General features: G+C 37.8%; 1 protein-coding gene across 1 annotated transcript in view; it reads left to right on the top strand.

Moving 5' to 3' along the window:
* The first annotated feature begins 604 nt into the window (after positions 1-604).
* Positions 605-8,284, top strand: part of LOC101736703 (E3 ubiquitin-protein ligase Hakai) — a 118,164-nt gene continuing 110,484 nt past the window's right edge. The window contains exon 1 of the mRNA XM_004924278.5: positions 605-810. The gene's annotated coding sequence lies outside the window, so the exon portion shown is untranslated. The remainder of the gene's footprint in view (positions 811-8,284) is intronic.

Genomic DNA, 8,284 nt, shown 5'->3' with positions numbered 1-8,284 from the left:
TTTTTTTTTTTTTTTTGGTCAGGAGGAAATCGCCGGACTTCCGCCCTCCACTGGGGATAGAGGGCGGAGCATGTCAGAGTCGAACTGACTAAAACCTCCTGTCGCTCAACAACCAACGTCCAAACCTCGCATGAGACAGAACTCATGAAGAGGCAAAGGGGGGAAAGTGAAGCGTTTAGTGCGGAGCACATCTCTCCCATCACCCTCCCCCTCGGGACGCCGGACCGGCGGTCGTCGGCGCCACGATCACCAGCCCTCTCGGTCTGCAGGCTATCCGAAGCCCGCCTAGATGGCGCCGGTTAGAGTGAGCTATCCTACGGAATACCCCGCTGGACCAGAACCAGCGTGGGTCGAGGATAGCCGGCCTTCCATCACCCGGATGCTCTTTTGTAAAACGCGTGCAGAGCAGCTTGCACGTCGTCTTCTTAGGCCCCCCTCGCCGGTCCCCAGACCGACATGTGAGGGGGGACCCGAAACACTTAGAGGGCCAGGGCTTGGGCGAGATCCGCCTCCCTGGCCCCCGCTCGACGGCGGCGGGATTGTGCGTCTCTCACGCGCCCCGCCGCCTCCTTCTGCGAGATGGTGCACTCGCAGAAGTCGAGCATCGCCTTCCACGACTCGTCGTCGCCGAGCATCGATGCCACAACACTCGGCAACGACAAGTCGTTTCCTACTTTTGCGACGAGGACACGGCGCCACCCCTCCCATGCGGGGCAGGCGACGAGCGTATGCTCTGCCGTGTCCAAGTCGCAATCACAATGGTGGCACTCTGCTCGGCTCTGATCCGGTGCAGGAACTCACCGAAGCAAGGTTAGTACCTAGTTGTGTTATTAAATTAGATATTGAAACACAATAATAATTATTATAAATTAGTAGATACGCAGGCTTTTTCGTCTCGTAGGTACCAATGCGGGAGGCGTTTGTCAACTGTTCTGGCGCCATATGTGCATATGTAAGTGGGTAGTTTGATCGTAGATTTTTTACAAGTTACATTGCGCGCTCACAAAGCTATTTGTATTATGCTTGGCGATTGATTTTTTAATTTCTGTTTACGTCAAGGTAACGCATAATAGCGTTTAGGCTTCGGTACCTAGTTCTTTTACACGAAATAAGTTTTGAAATTTCGTATACAAGAAAAAACCATTTAAATCCCAAATCGTTTCCTATAACCATTTATTACGTAATAGTAAAAGTCGAAACAGAATACCCCGAGAATAAATACATTTCTTACTACATTGCCTACACATCCCTTAAACCATTCGTCGTAAGGTCGAAATTGCAGGGGCCGAAAATTCCTATTGCGCAGTTGTTTGTAATCCGGGAGCCCTCCTTTGTCTCGTATTCAAGTTACGATCGACAGTGTAAGAACTTTATCATAATATGTTTAAGTTACTATATATTTATAAGACTCAGTATATTCTGTTATTATATTGCGTGGCCATAAGTTGTGATACTTAACCCTTTTAGCGCAATTAAAAAATTTACAACACAGCGAGACTTGCTACTCTTTACCCATTAGGCTACAGACGCTTTTTCGACAGCGTCTCTGATAATGTTTTGTTCTATTTAATTAGTTTCAGATTTAATCTTTATGCTAAAGCTATCCCTGATCCAATATAACTAATCGATCACTAATTCATATTTGTAATACATATGTTTTACTATTAATTGCTTATAAAAATAGTTTAAATAAGTAGGTATCTAACACAAAATTATTTTGTTTGTAAAGAAAAAACTTGCTTCTTACTATAAAAAAATAGGTTACTACGCTAACAGCTTTATGGTTGGTTGTAAATAAATAATCTATTCACTACAAGCACCCTTATGTTTCCTTTCAAGGCATCGATGACCTTCCCTATTCAGGATTAAGTTCAAAATGCCTTGTATCAAAGTACCTATCCTTTGTTCGTACAGAATGCTCCCGGGCATTCCCTGGGATAAATTTTTCGTTTGCTCGCGATACAGGGATGTCTTATTGTTAAGGGGTGATGCAATATTTGTCAATGATTACAACATTTGCATGGATGCATCGCGCTATGCACGTAGCACACGATAATATCTTTTAATATATATATTTTTTTTATTGCCGTATAGGCAGATGAGCATATGGTCCACCCGATGATGAGTGGTTACCGTCGCTTACGGACGTCAGCAATGCCAGGGGCAGAGCCAAGCCGCTGCCTACCGTTTATAACTGTTAGTCCAACTGTTAGTTTGTAAGAAGAATTAGTTAAATAAATAATGATATTCTTATTGTACTCACTTAAATTTAAAGTCTATATTCTTTTAATTTTCTATTATTCCTGTGTAATATTAATTTGCTCAATGATTTAATTAAACAAAGTGTGAAAAAAAACATTTAGGTACTGCACACCCTCTCAGAGCTGTTAACTTATTGTCAAACAAATAATTTCCGCTCGGTAAGTAAAATATCTTATATAAACCTAAGTAGAATCATTACTTTAAATTCTAAGCTAGTCTATTCCTATATATTATGTAAAACGTTATTTGTATTCCTACCTATTTACTCTTGCACCTTGTGTGACTTATGTTAAACCACAGGACAAAAACCTCCATCTTTGCAGAGTTTTTAAAGTTATGTAAAGTGTGTTCGAGGGATTGTCAACATTATTTTTGCTTGTAAACCTTAACTTCCTACAAAGTCTTAGTAGGTAAAATAAGGTAGGTTAATTAAAAAAAAAAAAACTAAACTTCATTAATTTAGAATATACATTATAATGTATGATTAAAATGTATGTATTACATGTCTAATATACATTACACATTAATGTCTGATGTATATTAGACAAGGTGCATGCGTCCTGCCTATTTTTGCCGCTATCGTTCATGCGTTCCGATTTGAAAGGTATATAAGGCGTCTCTTATACAGAACAATTGAGGCATGGCTTTATGACTCACTGGGTCGCGATGTCTAGTGTATAAGTTCCGCTAAACACAATCAGGCGGGCCTTGACTCGTCAGCTCATCTCTAGCCATCAAGGAGTCTGCTCACAAAAGAATCCCACGGACTACTACGTGAGCGGTGGCTGATCCATTGAAGCCCCGTTTATAATACTCTTGAAACTTGAAATACATAGATATTAGAAAGTCTAATCGTTGAAAATTCAATAAGAAACACATCATTTCGGATCCTCCCGATCCACTAACGGTGCTTTTAGGTACCTCAAGCACCGGTCATCGTTCTCATCGAACCCGTCGCTTGCGACGAAGGGCTCGACGAGTAAATTAACCCTCAGACACAGCCCACTGAGTTTCTCGCCGGATCTTCTTAGTAGGTCGCGTTTCCGAACCGGTGGTAGATTCTGCGAAGCACGGCACTTGCTAGGGTTCGTGTCGTCGCAACGTCATCAGGTTTGAGCCCCATGAGCTCACCTACTAGTTAAGGTTACGCTGAAATAGCCTCCCAAGGCTCTCAGCTTAGGTAGGAAAAAAAAACAATAAGGTAAAAATCCTTTTGTTCTTTATTCTTACGTATTAACGATTAGTCAGAAAGAAAGTCTGAAACAAGAACAAGAATAATTAACTTCACAAAAGCTCCTTATTATCAAAAAAGCAGGACTATATAAAATATTATTCTAATGTTACATATTTTTTTATGTAATCAAATCACATTTCGATACTTATCTGTTCAATGATTATTATTCGGACGTGTTTTTTTGTATAAGTTTTTAAATTCACTAAACTAGTTTCGATCTAAGACCGAAACTCAATCAAAATTAAGCCATCAAACACCTACATAATAAACGAATTATTATGATTTTATCACTGAAATTAAATTCCAATGAATAATATAACCTCAAAATAGATATCGATATATCATCGTATGCTATCAGCATACGTTTGATAATACAGTTCATATTATTTAAAATGTTATTGTCGTCCGTATAAATATGGATAACAACAAAGTGCCTTCTAAGAATCGTTTGTGATTTTCTTCGAACACCGACAGATCAGACTTTTAGTATTACGTAAGCATAACCATCGACCATTGAAATATTCAAATATAAACACCGTTCAGTTGATTAGTTGACGGCTGAGAACAAACTAAACGTGTGAGCGTTAAACAAAAAAAAGTATTTCAAAAATATTTTCGACCTGCATGAACGGTGAGACCGTGCCAGTTGCCAAGGCCATGTCGATTAATACTTCAGTGCAGTTCGAAAATACTGATAATTTTTCATGAAAAATATCGCCATTTTTTTACCGCGCAAAAGACTGTTATGTCCGTTATAAGTCACCATTATTGTCAACTTTATGGTTTTATTAACTTTGTCATATTATTAAAACCACTTTTATGGTTAAGTTTCGAGTTTATTATTTTCATTTTATCATTTTCATCAAGTATCAAGTAGTCTAGCTTGTTCAGTGATATATGCTATAAATAAAATCATTGCACCTCTTTTCAGTTTTAATGGTCACCAACTTTTACATTGTCTATGAATTTATTTTTGGTGGTAAAATTCTAGATGCGGTATGTACTTTTCTTATTACAGTTGTACCGCTCAGATGTCCATTACCAAAAATATAAAAACGAAGTGCGTGATAAGTTTGCGCTAAAAAAATTTTTTTGCACATCTTGATTCGTGTTTCTGCTCACGTGAAAGTATACTTATTTAATTAACACTTATTGAAGTCTATGCAAATATACGAACACGTGTACCTGGCCGAATTGACACTTACATTATTAACACAGATGTAGCTAACCTGAGATAGAAACAATCTTTTGATACGTTGCTATTTACGCAGCTCAAAGTTATGCATACATTTTGGTAGTGTATCCTAAAGGTATACGGCACGTCAATAATAAAAATCATTTATATTGATACAGCAATGGTCGTTCATATACATAACTGATTAACGTTCATTCCACAAGTTAATTTTACAAGTTTCATCCCTATGAATTTCAACTTAACATTTATTAATTTCAAGTTTAACTCTGGCTTGAATTAAATTAGCCATATAAAAAAAGAAACGACCGAATAGATCCTTCTTTTTCGAAGTAAACTCATGGTTATGATAAACGATAAATAGAGTCTTATGTGAAGGGTTATTTTGTAAGATAAATTATCATACGGTCACCGCGTTCAAGGTTATGGAGCTAGTACATTAGCAAGTCGAAATCTTTTCGCGTTGTTATTCATAGTCGATGTTTATTGCATGCGGGGGCTCCCAACGGTGAGACAGTGTCGATCACCTTATTGGCTTTTCAGCACATTTCAGTGTGTATTACTTAGATTTTTTTTTTTTTTTTTTTTATTGTGTAGATGAGTGGACGAGCTCACAGCCCACCTGATGTTAAGTGGTTACTGGAGCCCATGGACATCTACAACGTAAATGCGCCACCCACCTTGAGATATAAGTTGTAAGGTCTCAGTATAGATACAACGGCTGCCCCACCCTTCAAACCGAAACGCATTACTGCTTCACGGCAGAAATAGGCAAGGCGGTGGTACCTACCCGTGCGGACTCACAACAGGTCATACCACCAGTAATTACGCAAATTATAATTTTGCGGGTTTCACTTTTATTACACGATGTTATTCCTTCACCGTGGAAGTCAATCGTGAACATTTGTTGAGTACGTATTTCATTAGAAAAATTGGTACCCGCCTGCGGGATTCGAACACCGGTGCATCGCTTCAACACGAATGCACCGGACGTCTTATCTTTTAGGCCACGACGACTTGTATTACTTGCATATTCACTTATAAGATTTTGAGTTATTTAACCCAGGATAGTATATGAACTGTTTGTTTGTAAACAAACATTGTAGGTGTTTCTACTATATTTGTGTATATTAGTTCATATTATTTATTAATTTACATTACACACCTACTCCCTATTTAATATTATATCATATTTATTTACGTATTCTATAACACACTCTCATACAGTACACTAATACGCCAAACAACCATACATTCACAACACTACTCAAAATTATATTATTTACACAAACATAGACGGGGTCTTTGCTGCATACTAGCGGTTGCGCCCGACTATGTTTTTATTATTTTATAATTATCACAAACATATTGTAAATTAATAAATATGTGGTCATAAGCGACAGAAAAAAAAAAAACTAATTGCAATTTTGATATCAAATTGAGCTTCTATCAAATTGTTTTGTTGACCTCAAGAAAAGCTTGTTGATAGCAACCAGATATCTACATCTGAATTGACGTCAAACCTTTTAATGTTTTAATGAATTCGAATAATTTATGCTAACTTGACATTTATTTGTCAGATTTAACAAAAAATTAAAAAGTATATTCAAATTAGTCATCGTTTTTTAAAAGCCAAATGTTCATCTGCTTACCATATTTGAAATCGTTCTCTAAATGTGTGCTCGCGTCGAACGATGAGATTGTGTCGGTATTCGAATCCCGCAGGCAGTTACTCATTTTTCTAATGAAATACGTACTTAACACACTTTCGCGAATGACTTCCACGACTAAGGAATAATATCGTGTAATTTCGTAATTACTGTTGATAAGGGCTATTGTGAGCCCGTCTCATCCGCTGAGTTTCTCGCCGGTTCTTCTCAGCGGGTCGCGTTTCCGATCCGGTTGTAAATTCATTCGAAAAGCAGTTACTAACCCCTTAACACTAGGTGGGCTGTGAACTCGTCCAACCATCTAAGCAATAAAAAAAAGAACGATTACGAATAATATTTTAACAATCTTAACATCCGATAAGTTGATAAGATAATTAAATACTACAATTATTATGCCTATTACGATCAGCAAAAAAATTTTTCATGTAAAGTTTCATAGTTCTGGAATTACTGGTTTTTGTGGTATGACTAGTCTTATACCACGATCCTCAGGGCAGACAGTGTGGCGACGTCATCTTTGTGGTCAGACATGAAGCAGTGTAGTAACAAAGTAAAGGTGATGTTTAAACCGCAAACAATTGCAGTCAGGTTTGCCTGACCTAATTCTCAAACCTGATTCTTGTATTGTTCCAAGCTGTCTGTCTCCATACGTTAAAATCCGACATTCTTGTATCGAAGATACTATTATGTTAAAATTTACAGACGAGGTCTCGATTCATATTTTAGGTTAGCAGAATCTTATATCTTTAAACGAGCAATTCTTGCATCACTACATACCTACCTAGTATAAAAAACAAAGTCGCTTTCTCTGTCCCTATATCTGTCTGTCCCTATGTACGCTTAAATCTTTAAAACTACGCAACGAATTTTGATGCGTTTTTTTTAATAGATAGAGTGATTGAAGAGGAAGGTTTATATGTATAATAATATCCATTAAATAGTGGAGAAATCAATAATAAATTACAGTTTCCGAAGCGAAGCGAGGGCGGGTCGCTAGTATAAATATATATATATAATCTGAATCTCGGAAACTACTCTAAGTAATATAAAAAAAAAAAAAATTATAGCTCATAGTCTCATATGCATTTTATGAGGGCTGTATACCCACCCTTTGAATCGGAATGATTGCTTCGCCGCAAAAATAGCCAGAATGATGGTACCCCATGAGATGGTTCAACCTATCAGCACAAATAAACAGTCAATGATCGCGTTATGCTTGAATAATACTCAGAAAAAAGCACTACCCATTCTCTTGTGAATGCCTTAGTCACTTAACCAGCCACGGAATAGTTAAGGTAATTGATTGATTGATTACACGGCAATTGATTCTATATTATTTTATAGAAAAAAATTACAAATCAAACCGTTCATTTGATCTAATCTACCTAGTCAGGTCATAAATTCTGTCACATGTTTAATGTAAAATAATTGAAACAAGTTTATTCATTATGTAACCATTCATATACCAAAATGAACTTAACAAAACATAGATTCTTATGACACTAAAGTTTATTCAATGATCTCCGTGATTTTGAATACAGGCCTTCAATCTGCGCGGCCAGTCGTCCATCGCAGCACGAACGAGGTCCATGTCAATATCGGCGGCTGCCTTAATCAAGGATGTCTTGAGTGACTCCAAATTGGGATGAGGCTTTGAGCACGCCTTTTCCTCCAAGTGTTGCCATATCTTGTAATCTAACGGATTCAAATCTGGACTGGAGGAGGGCCAGTCTTCGTGCCGGATGAAATCGATTTCACGCGCCGCCAGCCAGTCTTGTGTGCTCTTCGCTCTATGAGCTGGCGCCGAATCTTGTTGGAATACCCAGTGCCTGTTATTGAACATGGTATGAGAAACAGGTTCCACAAGGTTCGTCAGGACTGTATTTTGATACACAACTGCATTCGTTTTTACACCTTTCTCACAAA

Source organism: Bombyx mori, chromosome 22 (genome assembly GCF_030269925.1).
Source record: "Bombyx mori chromosome 22, ASM3026992v2".
Taxonomy (NCBI): Eukaryota; Metazoa; Arthropoda; class Insecta; order Lepidoptera; family Bombycidae; genus Bombyx; species Bombyx mori.
The sequence above is the reverse complement of the archived record's forward strand: the minus strand, read 5'-3'. Positions and strand labels throughout refer to the sequence as shown.